The sequence below is a fragment of the Equus quagga genome, chromosome 5 (assembly GCF_021613505.1).
Source record: "Equus quagga isolate Etosha38 chromosome 5, UCLA_HA_Equagga_1.0, whole genome shotgun sequence".
In the NCBI taxonomy this organism is placed as follows: domain Eukaryota; kingdom Metazoa; phylum Chordata; class Mammalia; order Perissodactyla; family Equidae; genus Equus; species Equus quagga.
In genome coordinates this window covers 125,000,261-125,025,668 of record NC_060271.1, presented here as the reverse complement: position 1 = coordinate 125,025,668, position 25,408 = coordinate 125,000,261, and the positions used below count along the sequence as shown (strand labels likewise).

The following is a 25,408-nucleotide window of genomic DNA, read 5'->3' as shown; positions in this document are numbered from 1 at the left end:
AGGCTGCAGTGTTGGAGGCTACCAGTTCCCCAAGGCTACTGATTTATGTGCATATGTTGGGGGTGGAGGTGGGGCAGGGCAGACAGGGAATGCACTGGTAGGAGATGGTGCCAGAGTTAGCAAAGAAACAAAGTTTACACATGCACACACACACACATATATGTGTATACACAGGCCAGGAAGAAGGTTCCCACCAGGAACCAAATCTCCTGGCACCTTGATCTTGGACTTTTCAGCCTCCAGAACTGTGAGAAATAAATGTCTGCTGTTTAAGCCGATGAGTCTATGATATTTTGTTATAGCAGCTAAGCTGGCTAGGATATTATATAGTCCAGTTAAGATTTTTTAGTATAAATACATCCCATACAATCTTTGGAGAATCTTCTAAAAGAGCCATTCTGTCAGAGAGCAATGATTTATGGAATTATAATAAATCAGTGACATTATATGTATCTTAAAATGAATATGTATCCCCACTCATATTAGAACACACAAAAAATCTGAAAAATTAAAATATGTGTGAATTATTGGACACTAAATAAATGGATTAAAAAAATATTCCCAGGTTTGGAATGCCTTAGTCTGTTCAGCCTTTGATTTTAGATGGGAGTATTACTAGGCAAAGTCCTGGTTGAGGAAGCAAAGGAAGGAATAGCCTTAGTTTCTTTTCTGGGGGATGATGATGATGATACTCTTTCCTTTTGGTCTTCTCCAGAGTGCTCACCCTATTCTCGCAGCTAGTCAAGAGAATTCTTGGGAATGTGAACTGTTTGGTGGAGCTTGCATGTTTTATTTTACAGAAAGGAGTGGGAGGGCTATTAGTAATGGTTCTCTGAGTGCTAGCCTGTCCCAACGAGACAGCAAGGGCACTTCCTGACATGTGTGAATTCTCCAGCATCTTTGAGAAATAAGTGGCAGACAGTGTTCCAGTTGAGTGAGCTCTGTTTGGGAAAGGTTTCTTCCAACACCAAGTGAACTGGCCTCACTGACCGAGAGAACTCAATAAATTGGCAGTGGTGGTCAGAGGATAGTCTGGAGTTTGAAAAGAGTAAACCGGGATTACACCTTTCTAACTGGCAGTCTAATGGACTGCCTGGGTCCTGCGGGGCTGAGCTGGACAGATGGGAACATGGGCCTCTGCACTTGCTCAGGAGAGAGATGGGCTGAGGCCTGTGAGAAGAGATCTGAACTCTGAAGGAGTGGCTAGACGAGGATTTGCACTGAGTTTCACTGATCTTCATGAGCCTTTTATTTTATACACTGATACCAGCTTCAAAGGCTTGGGGTGGTCCTCTATCAGGAGAAAGATCAGGAAAAGCATCTGTGGTATTTGCAAAATTGGTGGAGCTCACCTAAAGGCAACGTCCAACACCCTGTTCATAATGTAGGACTTTCTATAAAGTTAAACTTTTAAGTAGGTCATTATGTCCGTTTCAAGGCTAAGTTGAGTGCTGTGGGGCAGCCCTGGTGCCAGCTCTAGTAAACATTAGTGTTAGCATTTGTCATCAGTCAGGTGGAGGCACAGGGACTTAGGTGTCCTGTCCTGTCTCACCCTCAGACCATCGGCATCACTTCCAATGAGAGACCATGGGGCATCTGAAATGGTGAAGAGACTGATCTCCTGAAGAAGGTGGCATGGCTGACAGCCCGGGAATATCACTGGGACAGGAGACTAGGTGTACATTGGTCACAAATTATGTCACTCTGATCTACCGAAGAAATTGCTCAAAGATCCAGAGATGCAGACAGCAGCCGGGGAAAAGAAACAAGCCTTTCTGGTGGTGAATTTGATAGAGTCCTGGCTGCCAGTGACCAAGAAATGACTGACAAATTTAATCGAAGGGTAATTTCCTGGGAGCTCATAGACTTCACGAGAGAACGGAAGATCATGGTTGGGAATGGACAAGAATCAAGGGCCCTCTGGACTGTCAAGAAGCAAAAAGCAGAAACAGAGACTATATCAAACTGCTGCCACATCCATGGCCACCACCACTGTGACAAACCAGCTCCACCTCTTGCTCATGTTTGCGTCACATGCTTACCACACAGCCAGGGCAGAGAGAGGCTGACTGACCAATCGTATACCTCCATATGGAGTTCTTCCTATGGAGTTAAGTTGCTTCTTTTTCTTAAATGGAATCTGAGTTGTTTTGTTTTTTTTAAGAATGGTTGGCCCTGAGCTAACATCGGTTGCCAATATTCCTGGGTTTTTTTTTCTCCTCAAAGCCCCCAAGTACATAGTTGTATATCCTAGTTGTGGGTCCTTCTGCTTCTTGTACGTGGGACACCACCTCAGCATGGCTTGATGAGTGGTGCTAGATCTGTACCCAGGATCTGAACCGGCCAAACCCTGGGCCACCAAAGTACAGTGCACGAACTTAACCACTTGGCCATGGGGCCAGCCCTGCTCCCTTTTCTTGAGGAAAGCTAATCACCCCAGCATTCTCCAAGACCCACCCATCTTTTGCTCTGACCAACCTTGTAAATTCAGTGAATATGGGAAGTAACTACTTCCCTTACATAGTGCCTGGACTCACAAAGGACTAAGGACTTAAGAAAAGGCTAGAATAGGAAAAAAATACTCCTATTGGCAAATGAAGCTGACAAGAAAGCTTGACCATTACAGTCTGGATTCTGAGTGGAGTAATTTTTCCTACTCTCGCAATCAGGCATGGGATTTGTATTTACACTATCTTATGGTCCGTAGAACCACGAAACCAACACATTAACCTAAACATGGTGTCCAGATAATAATATATCCAAGAAAAAAAAAGCCTTTTGGTACAACATAGCCTGAAAGCAGACCTTGTAGATACCTTGGATGAGTGGGTTGATGTGTTAATTTGGATGGGTGTGAGATTCTCTTATGCTGTTGGAAGGAACCAGAATGGGAAGGCAAGAGCATCAGATAAGAGACTGAGAGCCTCTATCTGTCCTCTTATCCCGGCCCCACAAATGTTGGGGACAAAGCTGAATCTATGGGTTACTTTACAAACCAGTTTTTGCTAATCACAGCCAGTCTTTGGAGTTTATATTAGATCCAGTCAATTGGCCTAACTTGCCAATTGTGAAAATTTTCCATTGACTGCGAGCTTTTCAATGGCTGGGACCATGTGTGGTTAATATGTATGGAGGTAATATTTTAAAACATTAATCAGAGTGTTTCCCCCTTCCACATATTTTGTACGCAGTCTTTCCCATATTTACTCAAAGGCTAGGATTAGGATTGTTATTATAGGAATGCAAAGAGGAAGAAATGTCAGAGTTTCACTTTTGACTAGCAAAATAGACTCTTGAAGCCCATAACAATGACATTAAGAGACAGAAATTAATTATAGAAGCTCAAGAGCCAAGGTTCCGGCATAAACAATAAATGGGAAAGGGAATAAATGAAGAACCAGTTTTCTAACACAAAGTTGATCGAGCAAGCTCTGAGGTGGCGGGAGGAACTTTGGATCTTAGATCTGAGAGAGTTGGTGGAGGCCCTGAGAAGGAGAGGAAGATGAAAAGGATCCCAGAGCAAAGGATATCACTATTCATTTTTGCAAACCATATAGAGATATCTGCCCCCAACATGGCATTCGAGCCAAAGAGTAGTGGCTGCTGAGTGTGCTGTCTGGGAATATGGGCCTAAGGGTACCTTACGGGTGCCTCACACCCCATGCAGTGCAGGGAAAGGGGCTGAGAGTTTCTAAACCCTGCAGAGGTACTGCAGAAGTTCTGTAAGTGGGGTGATGGCCCAAAAGCACCAGGGTCAGGTCCACGAGGGAACAGGGTGAATTCAACAAGCAACTGAGGGCCCAGGGAAAACGTGGATGTCAGTGATGAGTGTTGGTGTAGGGTCAGTGGGCAGCCCATCCCAGCAGAGGCCCATTGTGGAGACTTCACTCCACTTACCCCCACTGTTAGGGTGATACAAAGCCCTCCACGGATCGTATCGTATGTACCGCAGAGGTTAAGGGAAGGAAAGGAGCGGGGGAGGAGCCTGAATTTATAGAATTTAACTCCAGAAATCACCAGATTTACCAAGATAGTTTTCTGTTGCCTCACAGAATTGAGTTCTTAAGAACTAAGTCAGTGATAGAGAAATAAAGAAAATAAAAAATTTGCACCTCTGAATCTCAGTCTTTGAAATTCACATTCAAAAATTCCAGTCCGTTGCACTGAGCCTGGTATAATGTTAATGTTCAGAAAACACTTGTTGACCAGGAGAAAGGATGAAGGAAAATGTAGCCCTTCTGAGGATTAGGGAGGGCATATTTGGAAGCCACGCTGCCAACCCTCTAGCTAAGGGATCCTGCCTGTCATCATTTGGCAGGACTTGCAGGCTCTGCCCTGGGATGGTTGACATATAATGGGAATGCAGAATGGAAGGGTGTGCTTCAAAGTCTATGTGGGTTTTATATTGATGCTTCTCACTATCCAAGTAGGAATTTATTTTGTTTATGAGAAATTCCTCTTTGTATATAGAAAAGGAGCCTGCGTACCAAGGGCAAGGAAGGAAAGTGGAAGATAATTCACATTTAGTACTCCCTCTTGTGCTTGGTGGGGCACGACAACCTCAAGATAAACTCTTAAGTTAGTATTATTATCCCCATTTTATGATGGTTAAGTTGTATCTGTGGTTAGTACACTTCCTACTCGATAGAGCTTTAAACATTGGTTGAAGGAATTAACGAATGAAATTTGAGTCACATGCTCAGGGTTACACGGGTGGTAAGTGGTGGAGCCTGGAAAAACCCCTGAAACCTATATACTTCCACTATGCTATGACATGCATTCTAAGATTGTAATTAGTTCCTTGGTGATCATTTATTAAAAACTTCTTTCTCAAGTCTTGAATCTCTGGGTTGTCATTAATTTTTCTCTCCAAAGTACTTGGGTATAAGAATTCTTCCTCAAAGCAGGGGGAACAGCGAAGATGCTGAAGAGTCAGAGAAACTTCACGGTGGACAAGATGGAAGTTGAGGGACCACAGCTCCTGTGTCCTCTATCTTTTCAGTAAGTAGGTGGCCAGATTATCTGCTAAGGATGAGACCGGGGATTGAGTTGGGATGGAGACATTCCAGGACTTAGAGTGGAAAAGATTTGAATGAGATTTTATGGGAAATGTTGAAAAAATCAAGTTGATAAAAGTTTTGTTGAGCATCAGAGGGTATCCCTAAACAATTTGTGAGGGGAGTTACTCAGCTCACAATTCTCTGAGGACAGAAGTTATTGTTTCTAAGTCGTGGATGATAAAACTGAGAATTTCCCAAGGTTCTACAGTACTATGTGGCATTTTAGATCTGTGTCAGCTCCTGTAAATATCCATACATTCTCACGGAATTGGCTGTCAATATTAATTTCTCAACTGATTATCTGATAGAGTGCTCACTTCTTGAGAGCAGGGGCTAAGTTTCTTCATCTTTGTGTTTTCCGAAGTCTTTAGCTCAATGTGCAGTCCTGAGCAGGCTCTCAAAAGACTGAGATCCAAGTCAGTGGCTGAGCTCCGGGAGGCATCAAAATATAGAAGCAGGGATTGAATCAACTGATAAACTCGTCTAGAGGAGCAGCCCTGGAGGGAGAAGAACAGAGGCTCAGGTGGGAGCTTAATTCACACTCTCATGGAGTGTCCTCCACGAAGGTGAAGCTTCATGATGTCCTGATTGCCCCTGGCTCACCAGGGTTCTCCTTCTGACCCTGAACCGGTGTGTGTGAGAGGGGCTCCTCCTCTTTCGTCTTCTCCCTTAGGGCTCCTCCTTGGTCAAGGATTGACTACGGAGCTTCCTCGCTTTTGGTCTTTAGAACTCAGAACCTACTTTCAGCCAGGATAACGGGTTATTGAAAATAATAACTCACAGTAGCTTAGTGTTCTGGTGAAGGGGGAATCCTTCACAGTCATGGGACCCTTGGAGCCTGCCATCAGTTACAGATGCCAGGATGTACCTCTGTGTGTGTGTGTGTGTGTGTGTGTGTGTGTGTGTGTGATGCATACGTGTAGCTTCCTGGGAGTATGTGCACACCCATGCAAGTGTGTGCATTTGAGTGTTTATGCATGTGAAAGAGGGTGCATTTGGGCCCAAGTCCTGTAGAGCAGATTTACTCCCTAGAAGTCTACCCTGTTAGTTCAGAAGAAGGTAGCATTTTCTAGACTTTTCAGTCATAAAACGACCTGAGCCCAAACATTGATTTGAATCTCCTAAATGTAGTTGTGAAAATGCCTGCAATGCAATGCTGCACCACCATAAAACTTGACATTTCAGAAGCTAAAAGAAATTCTTGAAGTCTTCTCTTTTAAAAAATCTCATCAGGTCTTTAAGAGCTAAGCATGAATAAAATTTATCAATATTAAATATTGTATCAGTTGAGATTAGGATCATTGCACTAATATACACACAGACACACAAATACATTGTTTATTTTTCTCTCAGGTAAAAGACACTCAGTGACTGGCAGTAGCGAGCATTGATAGAATAGATCAGAGAAGCAGTGAGGGCCCCAGATTTCATTGAGCTCACCCTCCACCATCCCTAGGGTCTACCTCTTGTTCTCATGGTCCAAAAAGGCTGCCAGAGCTTCAGTCATCTTATCCACATTTTAGGCCAGACTTGCAGAAAGGAAGGAAAAAGGCATACCTCCTCTTTTTAAAGAGACTCTCTGAGAACACTTGGGCTTACATGTGACTGTTAAAAGTTGCTATGGCCACACTAATTGCAAGAGAGGCTGGGAATGCAGCATGTTTAGTCGGGCACATGACTGCTCTGTAAACACCGGAGTTCTGCTCCTAACATAGATGGGAAGGATGGAAATTCAGTGACAAGCGGCAGTCTCTGTCACATTCTATAGGGCTCTTATCTCTCAGCTATACCATCCTGCTCTGTTATCTTCATCCCCTGCTTGGTGGATAAGGCAGGTGCTATTATCCCAGTGAATTGTGAGCTCTTTCAGGGAGGAGCACTTTTATCAGTATTTTCAATCCTGTCTCTTGAGGTCCCTTCTTTTGCTTGGTATCTGGCGTATTATTAGTTCAAAATCCTCATTTTACAGGTGAGAAAACTGAGCCAAAGGGAGGTGAGGTGACTTACAATGCCATTTCAATTATGAAGGACATTTCTTGTTACACTAAGAAAAAGAGAAATAATTTTTCTTTGTGGTTTCCCCCTTTGGCAAGGATGACATGGAGTCAGTGAGCATGAGGTAGGTCTTCCAACAGCATTTAAGAAAGCCCTTGGTTCAGTCCCACCCAGGCTCTGGCAGTGCCTCATCCTCTGGCTCTCACAACATCCTGCCGTGACTAAGCTCTGTTTTCTCTTTTTGCGGGAATAAACTTTTACCAGACCAGGCACGATGCTGAGTGCTTTATAGCTATCATTCACTTTGATTTTATGACTCTTTGAGTAGGTGTCTGTTCTGATCACCTCCTATTCACCCTGCTAGTGAAGGAGGGATGTTCTGCCCTAAATAGTATGAAGTGGCTGCATACACGACCCCTGACACTGGACAGATGAGACTGACATTGGTTTGTTGGTCACACACACTCACAGCCCTGGGGAGGAGGACGCCACATGCCATGCAGGGCCACATGGGGCTGCACTCAGGAGCAGAGTCAACCAGCAGGGGATGCAGGATGCAGGCTTTGTAGTGACAAGCAGGTGAAGTGACTCTTGGTTCTCACAGCAGGATGTGATTGGCTAGTTTGAATAGTTTTGTGGACTGGCAGGGAGGTGAAAGCCATTAGGTCGAGGACCTGGTGGGTGCAACTGGTCCAGCTGAGAGAGGAACTAGCTGGGAGGGGAGCCATCCCATTGGGTGGGGGGCATATCTGGCCAGAGCAGGGGAACTCATGGCTAAGCCTCTGGGACCCTGTGAGGCTCAAAGATGTCAAGGCAGCATATGGAGTCTCATAGTAATTGGGGGATATCGTAAAGTATAATTATCCCCATTTTACAAAGGAGGAACTGAGGCCTTGGGACGGCCAAGGTGACACAGCCAGTATGATGCTGAATCTGACACCAAAAGGCTTTTTCTTTCCTTGATATTGTTCTGCATCACAGCATTATCGTATTTGAACCCCACTCCCACTATGTGAGAGAGCATCTTGCCAACGAGGAGACTGAGGGTCAGAGAGAGATGCGAAATGCTCCAAGTCACACAGTAGACAGAGGGCGGGCAGAGCTAAGTTAAAACTCAGGGTGCTCATTCCAGGGCTTTCACCTGCTGGCACAGCTGCCTGTGGGCTTGGCTCTGATATGAGGAGAGTGGTCACAGCCTACCAGCTCCCATATCTCTGCTTAGCATTGGGTAGGACATGCCCTTGGTGAAGCAGATAGGAACATCAGCAAGGTTTCTGCAGCTCTGAGAATTTCTTAAAGATAGCACAAGAGACTGGACTAAACTATTTAGGTAATTTTTTTTGGTTTCTCTGTGGAGAAATAAGGACTGGGACCATCAAATTAAGCATATACATATCCAGGGGTGATATTCAAATATTTAATAACTGCTGGAAAGACAGTCAGTTCTAACTGGACCAGGCATTAACTATGTAGTTGGTGGATGGTGGAAAGTTCTGGGGGCTCCTGAAGAAGGGGCTGGGGCAACAGGAAGGATACTTGGAGATCTTGGGGGCAGGGCTATTTGCCAACCAGCACAGAAGTATTTCAGTATTCTATTTCAGTGTTTCTCTCTCTCTTTCTTTTTTTCTGAGGAAGAGTAGCCCTGAGCTAACATCCACCACCAATCCTCCTCTTTTTTTTTTTGCTGAGGAAGATTGGCCCTGAGCCAACATCTGTGCCCATCTTCCCCTACTTTATATGTTGGGACACCTGCCACAGCATGGCTTGATAAGCTGCGCATAGGTCCACACCAGGGATCTGGACCGGTGAACCCCAGGCCACCAAAGCGGAGTGTGCGAACTTAACTGCTGCACCACTGGGCTGGCCCCATATTTCAGTATTTCTATATCAGTTCTGGCCTTACCATATGGCCAGCAATCCTGCTGCTGGGTATATATACCCCCTGAAATTCTTCCCAGGTCCATAAGGTGACATGTGCGAAGATGTCCATCCCAGTGTTGTTTGTGGTGGTGGGGCATTGGGGGCATTCTGGACACCATCAATGGGGAGTGGATGATGTACACAGTAATAAAGAGGAGCAGACCAGACAAGCACAGAGCAACAGGGACAGAGCTAAAAGCCACCACACTGTGTGGAGTGATACACACGAGAAGATTGAGATAAAAGATGAATGACTATTTGTATAAATTTTAAATGTATGCATTTGAAACAACCCTACACATTCCACAAGGACACCTGGAAATGGAAGGATATCAATAAGCATATTAGAATGGCTGCCTATGGAGGGTGGGATGGCAATGCAAGTGTGGAATGGGGGAAAAAAGCATAAAAAACAGGAGAGGGGCCTTGTGTGTGCTAATGACGATAATACGTCACAATTGAGAAGTATGAGAAATTTAACCTTCTGCAACCAAGGGGAAAAAAAGAAAAAAGAAAGAAAGAAGAAGTCAGTGCCGCTGACCTGTGCTTATGGGTATTTGCAGCTGCATTTCAAGAGGAAGAGTGGGTGCATTCGAGAGAGCGACCTGCCAGTTACTGTGAGTCAAGATCAGCACTTGCTTTCCACCCTGCTCCCCCAGAAAGCTCTTTTGGTTCCTTCGCATAACCATATCTCGATATGGTAGAATTTCCTCATTATTGCAGTAGTGCAGCAAGAAGTTGGGATTTTTTCAAAAGAAATTGTAATAGAAAATTTCTTCTGTCCCAAAGACTGAATGGACCACTTTCACTGACATCCCATGGGAAAGAATTCAGTTGCAAGCTCTCCCCTAGTGGCTTGGGGGCTGGTACAGGTGGACTTTATCCTGGGCAGCAATGTACCTACCAGGATGACCAACTGTTCTGATTTGTCTTGGGCTGAGGAGGTTCCTGGGACACTGGACTTTCAGTTTTAAAACTGAGACAATTCCAGGCAGACTGGGAAGAGTTGGGCACCCTACTACCCAGGTAACCACTGGGGAAACTATTACTGGGGAAGCAGAAGAGAAAAGATTATGGGGTTGTACCTAGCAGTCTCTGCCACTTTTCACTCTTCTAGTTGGAAGTGAAGGCTAGATCCTAAGTTCTATCATACAAATGAAGGATTATTAAGATAGGTAGGTGCAGAACTCCCCCAGAGGAAAAACCATGAGTTGACACATCTGGTCTTTGGTGCCTCTAGGTTTGCCTTTGTGCATCCTTCCTGAAGTCTGAAGGCTTTAGTTCATCCATTCATCCATCCATCGATCCACCCATCCTTTTATTCTTAAAGCAGTCACTGAGCATCTATAATGGGCAAGGCTCTGAAGATACTGAGATGAATAATATCACATAGGGCCAGCCCTCAAGGAGTTCACAGTTTAATGCAGGAGACTCAATCCAAAGCAGGTGACAATAGTACAGGGGTATAACCGTATATGAGTATAACTGGAAGTTTGTACAAAGTATAACAGGGCCCAGTAGAAGGAATAGCTAAATATGATTTGGGTTAGGGGAAGTTTCAGAGAAGGGGTGATGGTAGTGGAGGCTAAACTGGTGTTTGCCTGATAGAGAAGGGGATTATAGAAGCAGGCTCCAGGCAGCGCCAAGGCTCAGAGAGCACACAGTGAGCACAGTGGAAAGATGGAGCTCATGTGTGGGCTGCAATCTAAGAGTAGAGAGTGTGTGCGTTGGGGTTGGAGTGTGTGTTGGGATGTATAGGCATGAGTAAGACAGAGAGAAAGGTGCGAAGAGTTCGAAATGTGGCTGAAAAGCTAAGTTTTGGCCAGATTATGAGTCATTTGGAAGTCCATCCCTTGGAGCATTTTTATGACCTGACTTCTCAGACAAAGCCTTTACTATGATAAAGGGTGTTATGAGTATCAACAAGTGGAATGTAATACACACTTGCCCAAAGGCTTTGGACCATGGCACAGGTGTTCTATGGAACTCACCTTGGGAAATGCTCAAGGATTCTCAGACGACACCTCCAAGTACCTGAGGAGAGTGTTTCTTTGACCTGGAGACTTAGGCCATTAGTCTGTCACAGGGTTTTCTGTTTTTAATAATTGATAAACTGTGTCCTTTTATCTGTAGAACTGTAAAGCTTTTAGAGCTGGCAAGGCCCTTGGAGACCATCTCATCCAGACCCAAATAGAGAGCCAGTGAGAGATATCACTGAGCTGATCAGGGGAAGAGGCAGATTAGAATTCAAGCCTTTGGATTTTAAGACCATAAATATTTAAGATACTTTCAATATAAAAATAATATAACAGGGCATTTAAAGTAAGCATAAAATAATTTTGTGAAAGAAGAGTGATCATTGTAGCAATAATCTGGAATAAAAGTCTGCTAACTAATTAACTAGATTCAGTCCTGAGCTGCCTGACATCCAAGCAAAGAGACGGATGTGATGGTTTATGTGTTTTCTTTTTACCTGATAGAAGGTAAGATAAAAATAAAGAATGCCAGTTCCCCTCAGGAGCAGATGGAACCGAGCAGCCCTGTGACAGAGCCTTTAGTAATTCACTTTACAAATGTGCAGAGCTTATAAAACGTCCTGGAAATTCAGTCTTTAAGGAGGTTGAAGATAAACAACTAAAATCCAGTATGGTATGTGCTGTGAAAGAGAGAAGTAGAGGGCGCCGAGAGAGGGTGGAGAAGAGATACATAATCCAGGATAGCAGGGGCCTTTCCAGTGGGTGGCGTTTATCGCTTGAGGGAAAGCGAGTTGGTTGAGCAAAGAAGGGCATGGTAGTTGGGAAGCCTATTCCAAGCAGAGGGAGCACTACTGTGAATGCAGGGAGATGTGAAAAAGCCTGGTGAGTTTGGGAAATTTGCAAGTGTTTCAAGTGCTCAGATGGGCTGGGGTGACATTCAGCCTGCTGGCTAAAGGGTAATGAGTAAGAGGCGCCAACTGAATAAATGTTAACTATTCATTCCTAATAGCCCTCACTCTCCACCTTCCTCCCAGAGATGAGAGCATCTTCATTTTCACAGGTAGACCTGTCCCAATTTAAAAAGAAAATTAGTACTTAACTTGCCTCCAGGAGTGACAGCCAGCTGGTTTTCTGTCATTTGACTTTTAGTGAGAATGAAAGGTCAAGGACAAGTTCAGGTGGGGAGAGGGAAGGGAGTACATGGACGTGTGGGTAAGTGGGTAAGAGAGAGAGACTTCAAAAAGGGGAAAGTATCGGAGCAAGGAGACTCTGGAGGCCTGCCAGACAGACTGCACACACCCCACGTGTGCTTGAGGCATTTCCAATGACTCTGGGTGTCCTTTCTGAAGCCGTGGAGGAGTGAGTGCCATTGTCATCTGATGGTTAGCCCCTTACAGGTTAGTGCATGGCTTGTCTAGACGCTCTCCTATGGGCATGGTTAATGAAGAGGGGATAGGATGTCATAGCATGTGGCACAAAGATGTTTTGATGGGGCAGGAAGTGGGCGTGTGGGAGGGAAGAGGCAGTTGGACAGCTCAGAGCATGCACTGTGGCGATGGAGACTGAGGCCAGAGAAAGGGCCTATGGACACAGGGAGTGAGAGCAGTGCGTGTGTGTGCCTGTGCACATGCATGCACGTGTGCCTGTGTGTGTAGGAGTGCATTCATCACTTTGCCTGGCTCAACCTGGGTAAACTTCCAGGGAACAGGCATGCTTTTTATGGTCCATAGAACACTTTCCTGTTTATTATTTCATTTGCTTCGCATGATCACTCTCGAGGGAGGAACTTTTCTTACAGATGAAGAAACCAGGGCTGAAGGGCTAAGTGACGTGCTCCCGGGGCTCCCCACAGGGTACAGCAGGCTGACAACCCCAGTCTGTATGACTCTCAAATCTGCACCCCCTCTACATCCACCCCCTCCTATGCCCACAGTGGAGGCCTGTCCTTCCTGTCCTCAGTCTTCACAGATGCCAGGTGGGGGCCCTTTCTGGTGCCTTCCCTCCAGTGCACATGCGCCATCCAGACCTGGTGAGAAGGACCTCACTCCCTGACTCTTCTGCACTGCAGACGCCTTCCGCAGTGCTTAGAGATTCTGAATATATTTCATTCTCGGGTAAACAATGCTGGACTTTTTAGATAAATTTAGTAGTTTAAAAATGATTAAATAGCTAACTGCTGGGAGAGATCTGGGAGCATTCTTCTCAGGTGCTGATAAAATGTAAACATATTTTGAGAATAATCTTAGATCTTATGCTAAAGATGATGAATTGTGTATGAAAATTACCTTCTTCAGCTGCTTGCAAACAGCAGTGTAGACAAATGCTTTGGATCCTCTTTCACAAGAGAGGGGGTAGGCTCAGGGGAGCCAAAGAACCATGGGATTAGGGACAGAGGGCCCCCAACACCTGTTCCCCAGCCACCTGCGTCTCCACCTTGCCTTCCACGAGCTGGACCACCATGCTGGAGTCTGAGAGAAGACTGGCTTTTGCTTTTGCTTCTCCTCTGCCGTTTCAACTTGCTACTACCCTCTCCTCTGCCAAACCTCCCCGTAAGGTGCAGGTTTCACCTCCTCTTAGAAGCCTACCAGACAGTGTAAACATGGCTCCTTTTGTCTCACTCCCACTGTGGGTTTTGGTCAAATAAAAATGATGAGGAAACCCAGACACCATCCGGTACTTCGATGAGGTCAGAGAAAGTGTCTTTCACCTTTTCCATACATCCCTTTGCCACATGCCCTCCCCTATGCCTGGCTCAGTGCCTGGAGCGGAACTACATGTGGTCTTTCTAGGTGGTTCTCTGAGGCGAGTGGTCAGCGGCTGCCGGGTTGGGGGCAGCTGGCAGATCGCGGGATGTGGGTCGGGAACCCAGAGAACACTGGGTGCCTACAGCTTGGAGCAGCTGGCTCTGAAGAATTATTGCAAGTCTGCACAACTTAAAAATCTGCAGTTTGGGGGCGGGAGGGGGAGCGCGGGGGTGGGTCCCCGAGCGTCCCATTTCTCCTCCGGGCGGTTCACTGAACGTTCTCGCTCACTGCAGAGGGGTCAGAGATGCCTTCTGGACCACACGCTGCCCTCGCTGAGGTCCTGGTTTGTTCCTCAACCTCAGCCTAAGGCATCTCCATCTGATGTCCTCTTCCACGCTTTGGCAAGGGGACCCTACTCGTCCCCCCTTCCGTTCAGTGCATATGTCTGCTACCTCTTCTGAAATGGTAAGTCGAGGAATCGAGCGCGTAAAACAATTTCCTTCTGCACTGTGCCTGAGTCTTCAGGCAGCTGGGCTGGTGGTAAATAGGAAGGACCGGAGGCTGTTTCCTCCTTCGCACTTTGTTTTAAAACAACTTGGGGCCTCGAGACCTCCTAGGAAAATCCCAGCAAATTTGCAGAGTGTAGCTTGGGCGGCGACTTTCCAGAGGCAGTTGCCGGAGCCGCCGGGGCCACCGGGTCGTGATGCTCCCAGCCCTGGAGGGCTCTCAGGTGGGAAGCGCGGGGCACGCTCCTGCTGCCACCCGGACAGGGTACGCCGCTCCAGGGGTGACTCTGCACTTGAGTCTGGGCGGGGGCGCGCGTCCCGCAAGGCCGCCTCTCTGTCCATCCATCGGTCTGCCTGTCGCGCGGCCTGACGCCCGCAGGCAGCAACCGCCGGAGGCTGAGCGCCGCGCCCTCGGCTAGGGGAGCACAGGCTGCGGGCCCGATACAAGGCGGCGGGCGGAGCTGGGACTAATGGGGCGGTGGCCGAACGTCTGGCCCCGCCCCGCCCCGCCCGTGGCTCCCGGGCGCCGCGCTCCTGCCAGGCGGGACCGACCGACGGACCAACGCCGGCCACCCGGCTCTCCTTGCCGCCGCCGCGGCAGGCGCGGGACCGCGCGGCGAGGCCTGATCCCTGCAGCGCGGACGGGCGGCGTCGCAGAACGGAGCCAGCCAGAAGCGCCCGGACTCCTGCAGGTACCCGCTGGTGTACCCACCTCCGAGCGCGCTCCGGAGACTTCACCGTGCCACCCCTCAACTTTCCCCACCTTTTGCTGCCTCACTCCCTCCCGTGGTCATGGGTGCACGACCTCGTAGGTCTATGCCCGCAGGGGACTTTGCGTCCTGCTGGGTGCCTGTCTCGCGGCGCTCCCCATCCTCCGGTCCCTAGAGCCCGGAGTCGTCGCTGGAGCCTTAAGGATCCGCCTGTTGCGCGAACTGCGGGCAGTCGGGATGGTGTCTGAGTCCCTCGGAAAGCTGCTCTTGGGGGTAGGGTGGTTGGGGTGGAGTGGAGGACGGGCTTGGAGGCGGGAGAATCGCTGAGGCAGGCAAAGGCGGCACTTCGCGGAGGGGCATCCCTGGGGCGTTTCCTTAGCTGGGAAGCCGTTCCTTCCCTTCCTCAAGAGGAGGCGCTTTCCCGACGAATGTAAGTGCTGTCCAGGCCGCCTGCTCCGCCTTCTTCCCTGTCATTCCTCCCCTCCCCTTTGCCCTGCAGCGGTGCAAGGAGCCCCGCGACAGTTGCAGGGAAGAGCGCACCAGGGCCCTTGTCCTGGCGCAGTGCTGCGCCCAGGAACTGCGGGCGCGCTCGGGGTGGGAGCAGCTTGGGGTTTGCAGGGCCCACATCGAGTCGCCTGCAGCCTCCCCACGTTTGGATCAGTGGTGGTGGTGGGAGTGGGTGGTCCGGGGTCGGAAACTTCCCTGTCTTTCTGGAGGTGAATGGGCTGGCGAGCGAGTCAGACCTGCCGGCAGGGGCCGCGGCAAGCCAGGCTGGGCGCCTTTCGCATTGCAGGGCTCATTCTGAGCAACACCACGCCCCCCCCCCCCCCCCCGCCCCCCCAGCTTTGTGTCTCCTCGTCTCTTTTGGGAAAGGAGCACCTTTTGCGCCCTTGGTGTCTCCACCATCTCGGCTGGGGAGACTGAGCTGGAGTCTAACTCAGGCAGCTTTCGGCAGGAGGGGAGGACAGCAAAGAACTGCCTTCACCCGCCGGAATAACCCGGGGACCCTGGTTTGATGCCCGAGTGAGGGGCGGGGGGCGGGGGTGTTCCTTGTCCTCATAGAAGGTAGACTTTTGGTTCGCCCCACTCTTGGTTCTTCTACTTCATCTTACCCTCTGAAGAGTGGGGCAGGTGGGGAAAACCAGATCAGAAACCTTACCCTTTTCATATATTTCCTTAAGCGATTTGCATGACCATTCGCTTAGAACTGTGTAAGTTACCCCTAGCTGCCCCCCTTTTTGGACTACTTGCAAATACCTGCCCAAGTAAACAGGAAGGAAGCATTTTCCTGCGCACCTGCCCCCTTGCTAAAGGCGGATGCTCCAATGTCTGTCCTCCCCACGTATCTCAGGCTGAAAGAGGGTGGCATTGATTCTGTGGTTGCACTTGGTGTGATGTATAGGTCTCTCTCCTTCCGTGGGTTCTGAACTCCTTGAGGACGTTGATTCATTCAGTCTGTGTTTGCAACCAGCCCAGGGTGGGTGGGCCAGGCCATGGGCTCTGCTCACTAGCATACACTGTAAGGGATGAAGTTTCTGCTCCAGTCTAGTTCAGTTCTTCCTTTTTTCTCACCAGATTCCTTCCTTTGCCTTTTCTAATATTAAATTTGTCATTTCAGAACTAGGAATTGTCAATATTGGGATAGGGAGGAGAAGGTGATGCTGAAGTGCTTAAGAACTCTGAATCAATAGCTTGCTGTGCATATTCTAAGGAGATTTGTGGGATCTGTTTTAATTCAGTCTCGCGTCTGAACCATTATTACCTGGAAAAGCAGCCCAGATAAAGCCATTAATGAGCTCTTGCTGGTCAAGTGTATGAGAGCAAATGGGGAGGTTGGAAGCAGACTTTGTTCTGTTCAGAAGTATTAAAATTTTAAAAATCCAATGCTCTGACGCTTGGGTTTGCCAGCAAAGCACCAGCTAAGCTTTTTCTTCTTTTTTTATTATTGTTTTTTTAATAAAGAGAAGGAAGAATGGGGACTCCAGCCACCCCCTCTGTCTTCAGTGAATTTTGCCCTTCCCTGTAATCCTTCACAGACTCTGCATCCCTCTGTTCTACCAGAGATCTCAGTCTGCGCTGTGTCTGGCATTTGGGATGAGAATGTGTGTCAGCTTTGAGAGAGCAGGCACCACAGGGTTTTCCTCCTCCTCCTCTTTTTCTTAATAGATAACATTTGTTGGCTGGGTACCGTATGCCAGCTACTCTGCTCGGCACTTTTCCAGGCATTATGTCATTTAATCCTCAGAACAGTCCCATTAGGAATTGAGACTTTCCTTCTTCATCGAAGTATTTCCGTGGGAGCCAGCAGTAGCTGGAACCCCTCTAGGTGCATTCTGATTGCATGGGGCTGGGCCGGAGGTCTCACTGGCAGGAGAGGACAGCTATTCAGGGTAGGTTGAGGCAGAGGGGAAGGTGGGTGTGTTTTTTGCCCCACTTATAAGGTGTCAGGAAGTACCTCCAGAGTACCACTGGGTGAAATACCCACAAGGAGAGGTCACAGAGAACACACTAAGGCTGGGGACCTAGGGTCCAGCCCTGATGTCTACCTGCGTATGGCTCCTTGACTTGACATAAGTATCTAGGCTTCTCTGAGTCTCAATCTGTTTAGCTACAAGGATCCAGATGTTTAATATTTGTCTTTACCGTGTAATAGGACGGCACTGAGAGCTCTCAATGTGTTAACTCATTTCATCCTGATGAAAACCTTAGGAGAGGCTCTATTATTACCCTATTTTAGATGAGAAAAGAGACAAACTGAGTAACTGGTGCAAAGTCACACAACTGGGACAATGTGAAGCCAGGATTCTATCCTGGCTGTTTGGCTGCAGAGCTGTTGTGAGATTCTGTTCTCCTTGTTTATTCCTACAGCCTCAACACTGTGCCTTGTGCTTAGTAGGACTAAGACTGGGTTCATTGAATGGTGACAGGTAGAGGTGGCTTGCCATTACCAAGTGGCTTTTTGGCCCCCTGCCCCCCATCTCATCCTTAAAAGAAACCTTGAAAACTGTGCTAGAAAAATGTTCTATTTGCTTTCGCCAAAGTAGTTGTCTTTCCAATGGAATTCTGCCCAGCTGGTTGGGAAAAAGGAAGACAGACCATACAGATCATGGGCTAGGTAAACATTATGGCTATTTCCAGAAAATATTATCAATGAAAAACCCAGAAATGTGCCAGCACACTGCACTCTGAGTCAAATCCATCAAAAAAGCAAACCGGTAACCAATAGTCCTTCCACAAAAATTTATCGTGTGGGTGCCATGTGCCCAGTACTGCAGGCACAAGGGCAGGCAGAATCTGAGACATGTCCTCCAAGCTTGAACTTACAGTGGACCTGAGACTCACACATGTGTCAGCCCATGAGTATGGTGATGGATGGTAATCAGTCTTTGGGTGGTGAACGTGATATAGTCTACACAGAAATCGAAATATAATAATGTACACCTGAAATTTATATAATGTTATAAACCAGTGTTACCTCAATTTAAAAAAAGCAAATACCTATAAAATATAAATAGGATAACACTTTATTTGCATTATAATTTAAATTTCGTTATTTTTTAACTTGTGTTTTATCATAGAGGTGACCGACAAAAAAAAGATTAACAAGCACAAGACAGGACAATACTAGGTGGTAAATATGAGTCCTGGTAAAGATCACCATGCTTGTCCCATTTGTATAGCCTATTGGAGTTTGTAGAAACTTTCACTGAGTTATCTCATTTCAGTTCTCGTAGTAACTGAGTGTGATAAGCGACAGGCAGGGTGGAGGTTAGGAAGCCCATATTGCAGATGAAGAAAATAAGGCAAAGTGAGGCGTGGACTTGGCCATAGCCAGGGGTCTTCTGAGTCCAAGTCTGTCATCTTTCTGCTTCACAATGAGGGCAGTGGAGGGTCCTTGGAGGTGGCGGAGTTTGAATTTCATCCTGAATCTGGCTTTTGGTTACTGCTCTTGGCTTGCCAGCGTACTTAGTAGGGGCTGGAAAGGAGGAGGAAGTACTTTTTGCTGTTTTATTTTTGCATTCAGGGACCCTGTATGTGAAGAATGGAGAGAAATTGCAATTCTGATGAACACAATAACAATTTTTAGAATGTGCAATCAAATATTGAAGCTGACTTAAAAGAATTTCCATCCTTGTGTTCCTTTATCATTTCTCTGGAGCGCCTTTTGCAACTTTGCAACACATGCACACCTCCCCCTTATAAAAACAAACTCTTTTTTCTAAGCTGTAGTTAGTAGATTAGGTTGTAGTATATTTCTTTGTGGGCAAGGGGGGCTCGCTCTCTTTGCAATCCTGCAGAGCCTTGCACCATTTGTTTTCTCTGAGTAGACACCCTGTAAAATTGTCTTTAATTGCACAAGCATTGAATGATAAAGGCCCAATATCTGCTTTTAGTCAATCATTTTATAGATAAGCAGTTATGTTGACAGCAGCTGGCTTCAGTTTGCTTGTTGAAGTCCCCAGTGAATGAAGCATCCTGCTGATCATCCAGAGCAGATCAACTGAGTTCAACTGAACACCCCGCAGATGATTACCAATGTTGACTTAATAATTATCTTATGTAGTCATAAATATCCTCTTTACAAATACAAATATGTACAAGCGTTCGTTCAACATGTATGGGAGTACTTACCCAGTGTTACATACTATACTAGGGTCTGGGTACCCCCAGGGTAAAGGAAACAGTTACAGGGGGTGGGAGGTTGGCACGTAGACAGACCTTACACCAACAAATGCAAACATTTAAGTAGTGGCAAATGCTCTAGAGAACTTCATAGGGAAGAATAACAAGGGTAGGGAGGGCCCTAGTTCAGCTGGGGCAGCTGGGGAGACCTTTCTGAGGAAAAGACTTCATTCTGAGGGATAGGTAGGAGTTTATCAAGTGAAAAGTGGGAGAAAGGGAATCCCTGGCTGTGGAAGTGGTGTGAGGATTCTAAGGCAGGAATGAGCATTGAGTGTCGGAGGAACTCCAGGAAAAGAGGTGGTTGGGAGGAGGTTGGGGAGAAGAGCAGAGACCAGATCATGCTGCACCCTTTGGGCCAGCTTCAGGATCTTTGAGTTTATCCCAAGGGCTGTGGGAAGGAATTCATGGATTTGTAGCAGGGGAGTGTCAAGAGCCAATTTATATTTCTAGGAGATCACTTGTGAAGCCTAGATTAGAGAAGAAAAGATTAGAGAGGTTCAAGTGTGGCAGATGGGAGCCTACTTAAGAGGTGTGTGTGAGAGGTGGGACCTAAAGCCAGATGGGACTGAGTGAAAAATGAATGGGAGGTGAAGAAGTGAAGACCATACATGTATAGGTTGGTTATGAAAGGGAACAGAGAGACAGGGTGGGTGTGGGGGAGGGTTTGCGTACATGCATGTCTACAGAGAAGGCGACCTTGGCTGAGGTTAGGGAGCTGAGTCCAACTCTTCAATAAATCAACGCATGCACATCTCTGTGTGTAGATTTATATGGTGCTAGCACTTCTAGAAGATTAGAAGTGTGAGTCCTATCTCTGGCCTTGTCTCCAATTGCTGAGTAAGTTTGAGTATGCTCCCTCATGAAGACTTCTTTCAGGAAGGCTGAATTATATCCTGGCAAATAATTAGTGTGTTGAAATAAGAGAATGCTGGCAGACTAAAATTTTGCGCTTGAACATACTTACACGTTTTCACTTTCATTCTTCTCTGGACTGGTTTGGCTTTCCTAAGTCCTGATTGACATGCCAAGGTGAGCCTGAAAGCATTTTCTATGATTTACTTAAGGTAAGGCGTTTGATTGGCCAAAGAGATGGGAGAACTCCGTGGTTGAAGACTGTGGTTTGTAGATTTGGATTGAGAAGAGATACCTGGGTTCTGGAAAGGATATTTCAGTAGTTTTGTCTTTGAGGTCAGTAAATCATACCTTCTGGGGAGTGTTTTTCTTTTGGGTTTTTAAGATCCCAATTTTCGAAGTGTGGTACCCTCATGAGGTCACTGACATGAGACCTCTGTCCACCTACCTCCCTTTGGTGATGATTTACCTGGCCAAGATTTATATCCCAGTCTGTTTCAGGGTCGAGCCTTCCTGGTGAAGCTTGTCTCCTCTGGGCTAAAAGTGTAAATGAGAAGTGTCATTATGTGGCAGTGTCCTTGTATCTATCAATCAATCAATCTATCTATCATCTATCATTATCTTTGCTGAAGTGTCAAAGGTATTGATATCTCCATACCTTCTCATCATCTCCTTAAGTCACAAATCCTGCAGTGTACGATCTCTAGATATGCAAAAATAGGAATCTCATGAAAGTTCATATGTTGCCTGAGAACTTCACCTTTTAAGCAGTTTCCCCAGACTTCTTGATCTAATTAGAAATCAAATCTCAGCATGATGCATCTTTTTTGGTGATGAGCACTGTGTTTTCTTCTCTCAGCTCCTCCAGACTTAAAATGTGGAAGGTGCATCATACTTACCTTTTTATCTCGTGTCTTTTGTATGGGGCTTTGAAGTAAAGGGTACAGGATGCACAGTTATGTAATGTGGCCCTAAACTCTAATGGGTTTGCTTTTAGTTGTTTTGTTTTTTTTTTACCTGTCACTCCTATTGCCCACATCAGTAGTTAAGAACACACAAGCAAGTCCTGTTTTACAACCCTTCATCTGTCAGTTAGTGTCAGCAACTCGGAAATCATTCCCACTTAAGCATTATTAGACATTGGGGTTAGGTTTCAGAATGCCCCACAAATGCATTACATTAGATGGTTTTGAGTCGTGGAACTGCAGGGCTGTGTGGTGTGGAAGGAAGAGAGGGAGTTCTCTCTCCTGGGAACAGGGCCCTGCTCCACACACCCATACACACAGACACACACCCTAGAGACTTAGTGCTCATTAGTGTGGGCTGCTTAGCTGATTGGATAGAAGTAAACAAACCACAGAAAAGGCCATATTGGGTATAGAGTTTCAGTTTTACAAGATTAAAAGCTTTCTGGAAATGGTGGTGAAGGCCGCATAACATCATGAATGCATATAATACCCTTGACTGTACATTTAAAAATGATTAAGATGGTAAATTTTATGTCATGTTTAATTTAGCACAATAAAAAATTGGAAAAAAAATTGAGATTCTAATGCTATGAAACAGTATTCTCAGGTGTTTTGGTCTCAGGACCTTTATATGCTTAAAAGTTGTTGAGAATCCCTGAAAAGCTTTTGTTAATGTGGGTTATATCTGTCAATATTTATGTTAGAAATTAAAAACTATATATTTTAAAATATTTACTTACTAATTTATATAAAATAACAATAATACTCTCATTGCATGCTAACATAAATGGCATATTTTTATGAAAAATGTCTTTTTCAAAACAAAAAAATTTTCAGTGGCACTGTTTTACATTTTTACAAATTTATTTATTGTCCGATTTACTAGAAGACAGTGGGATTCTTAGATTTGCTTCTCCATTTAGTCTATTATGTTCTCACACATCATATGCCCTCTGGAAGACTCCATTGGATACTTGTGAGAGAGTAAGAGTGAAACAGGAAAATAACATCTTAGTTCATTGTGAAAATAATTTTGACCACATGGACCCTTTAAAGGGTCTTAGGAACCCCAAGGGTTCCCTGACCACACTTTGAGAACTACTACTATAGAATAAATTCACCGCCAAGTTAATTTTTTTCTTATGTGGTATGTTTTAGCCTCTTTTCCTCTAATATTTTCTGAATTTGAACTTTAGCAGTTCAATATATTGCTTATCTATGATTTCAAATAAAAGAACTAGGTGACTTCTTAAAAAAAATGTGCCATCTTATTTTTTTCTGAGTTTATGTGACAAACAACAACAATGCCCCCCAAACCCTGTTTGCACCATTCCATTGTGAATCTCTTCAGAAGCTAACAATTAGTCAAGTGCAGAATTAGTTTGAATTTTTCTTGCTAAACCAACTTGAGTAGAAAACTCTTAGACATGGAAACTTTGAGTGTGAAAACAGGTAAAGCTAGCCATGTTTTACTCCAGAGTCCACAAGCTTGTTGTTTTTTCCGACTGCGCTCCTCTGTCCTGTGCAGTAAGGACTTTCTTTCTGCATCTCAAGGGGAAAGCCTGTGCTTGTACCGAGACCGTGCCTACAGCTGTCTCCGGGGCTTGGTCCTGAGCTGTCAGCTGTCACCGCCGTGCTCGCTGGAGGGCGTGGGTGCTCCTCAGAGGATCTCCTCTTCTTCCTTCCTGCTCTGTCCCACCTTGTTTTTCTTTCTATGGAGAACTTGGAAACTTAGAGGGGGCGGTGCGCTTGGGAAACAGATTGGAGAAAGGAGAGGAGTGCGAATTAATTTTAAGAAGTCAAACTGAAAACTCTTTCGACTTACATTGCTGTGGCATCTCATTATTTCATGATTTTTTTCATCTTGATGAAATGTGGAATTACTCATAGCAGATAGTTCTGGGCAAAGCATTAAAAAAAAAATCCTCCCAGGATGGCTTCCAGGAGCTGGATGTGGATGTTTCTGAAGCGTAAAAACGTTCTTTTTTCTACCTTCCAAATAATGGATAAGATGCTGTATTAAACCATCCCATTTATTTCACTATGTCTTTTAAAAACTTAAGTGAAACTTTTTTTTGTCATGCCATGAAATAGATAGTCACTGTGGCAACTTTCTACAGCAATAGACGCTTGGCGCTCTGAGAGTTTTGTTGTTAAATATGCTGAGGATTTATGATTTGGCAAAAGCGCTCTGTTACTTCTAGCAGCAATAAATGCCTTTCTACAATCCTTTAGAAATTCCAGAACATGTCAGGTGCTCAGACTGGGTAGAGAGAAACAATAGCTTGGTCAGACATTCTCTTCCCACCGTCCTGGCGCCTCGAGGAAGGGCTATGTGATGGAAAGGGACCTCCCAAACAGCCTTCTCCACTCTATTTTGAGCAGGAAAATCCTTGTCTTTTACCCTGAAGCAGAAAAATCATTTAGCCATCCATACACCAGACATCTCCCACTTAGCTGCGGTGTAGCAGACACTGATATCACTATGTATCAATGTGCTAAGAAGTAGGATTCTGCAAACACAAGGGGGAGGTGCCTATTTAGCATTACAAGTGTGTGTGTGTGTGCGCGCGTGTGTGTGTGTGTATTCACATGTGCATGTGTGGTACATCAAAGGAAAGTGTCCCGGCAGACGTGACATTTTGGGCTGATTTCTTGAAGACAAAACTGGAATTAACTGAAAAAGAAAGGAACAGAGGGAACAGCTTCAGTGAGGTTTGGAAATGAGAGCGCACCATAAGGTTGAGGATGGTAAATAATTTGACAGCGCTGAGGCAGAGGAGTTTGAAGTAGATTGGTGGGCGCTGAGACCAGAGAGAAAGGCAGGGATGTTTTTGCTTGACATTAGAGGAGGAGTTTGGACTCTGTCCTGAAGATGCTGTGGGACCACTGAAGGTTTGTGTAGAGTACAGACATACGTTCTAACTTGTAGTTTAGACAAGTCCCTCTGGCGGGCTGTGGAGGGGAAAGGGGCATTAATGAGAAGTGGGGGCAAGATAATGTCACTGACGTGTCTTCTAGTGTGATTTGGGGACACTGGATAAGGGCTTCTGTCACCTAGGTAGTTAATTTGGCCTGTTCCTTGAAGTCTGACCTTCCTTAAACTTCTATATTCTCTGCATAAATTTACATTTATATTTTAAGTTCAAGAATGGAGAACTCTCTGGGAAGATTGAATGGAATTTTTGGCCACACATCTGTTTCTTCTTCCTGAAGCCTCCTAATTTCCTTTGGGTAATTATCTCTCCCTGTTGAATGTTGTCTTGGTGGGATGCTACACGATAAGGACATCCTCCGAGGTTCCTCCTGCCCCAGTCCAGCCATTGGGTAGGCAGGTGGCATAAGTCCAGCCTATCAGACACTTTGTCAATGGAGTTACTCTAGGATGGAAGAGACCACTGAATGTGTTCCTTCCTGTGGCGGCTCCCTGACCAAACCTCTTCTTCCATGAGTTGTTTCTGCCTTCAAGTCCTTCTGAAGTGAACAGACAGGAGCCAGGTGTGCTTCTTCAAACTTCTGTTTGACCCTGAGAGCTTCATGTAGACTTCTGAAGTAAGCTGAATTTGTTTAGTGGGCTAACACCAGTTGCTCTTGCTTGTGTCCAAAGAACCCTAATAGAAATGGGAAATGCTTGGAGGCATTCACATCAGAGCCTAAAGACTAATCTCTTAGGGGAACAGGGAGCAAACACCAGGATCGTGTTTGCTGAAAGGGAGCAAGGGATGTACTGACAGGACATAAGAAACTAAGGCCCTGCAGACGAGCTTTGCTGGCTTCCCAGTGATGCTGCCGTGGTCCTGCTACTGGTGTGTCTACCTGGAGGGGTCAAAATAGCATCAAATAGAGGGGGAAATTTCTGTGTGCTTAGAATCCAGTTCTCACTCAGATGCCACTCAGAGCTCTGGCAACACTCAATGATAAAAGTAATAATAATAAATATTTATATAGCACTTGTGTGCTGGGCACTGTTATAAATGTGATATAAATACTAACT

At 45.9% G+C, this 25,408-nt stretch overlaps 1 protein-coding gene across 2 annotated transcripts in view; it reads left to right on the top strand.

Annotated features, from left to right (window-relative positions):
• Positions 1-14,729: 14,729 nt before the first annotated feature.
• Positions 14,730-25,408, top strand: part of KCNS3 (potassium voltage-gated channel modifier subfamily S member 3) — a 36,770-nt gene continuing 26,091 nt past the window's right edge. Inside the window, exon 1 of one of the 2 annotated variants that reach the window (XM_046660449.1) lies at positions 14,730-14,893. The gene's annotated coding sequence lies outside the window, so the exon portion shown is untranslated. The remainder of the gene's footprint in view (positions 14,894-25,408) is intronic. The other variant, XM_046660448.1, reaches the window with a different exon arrangement.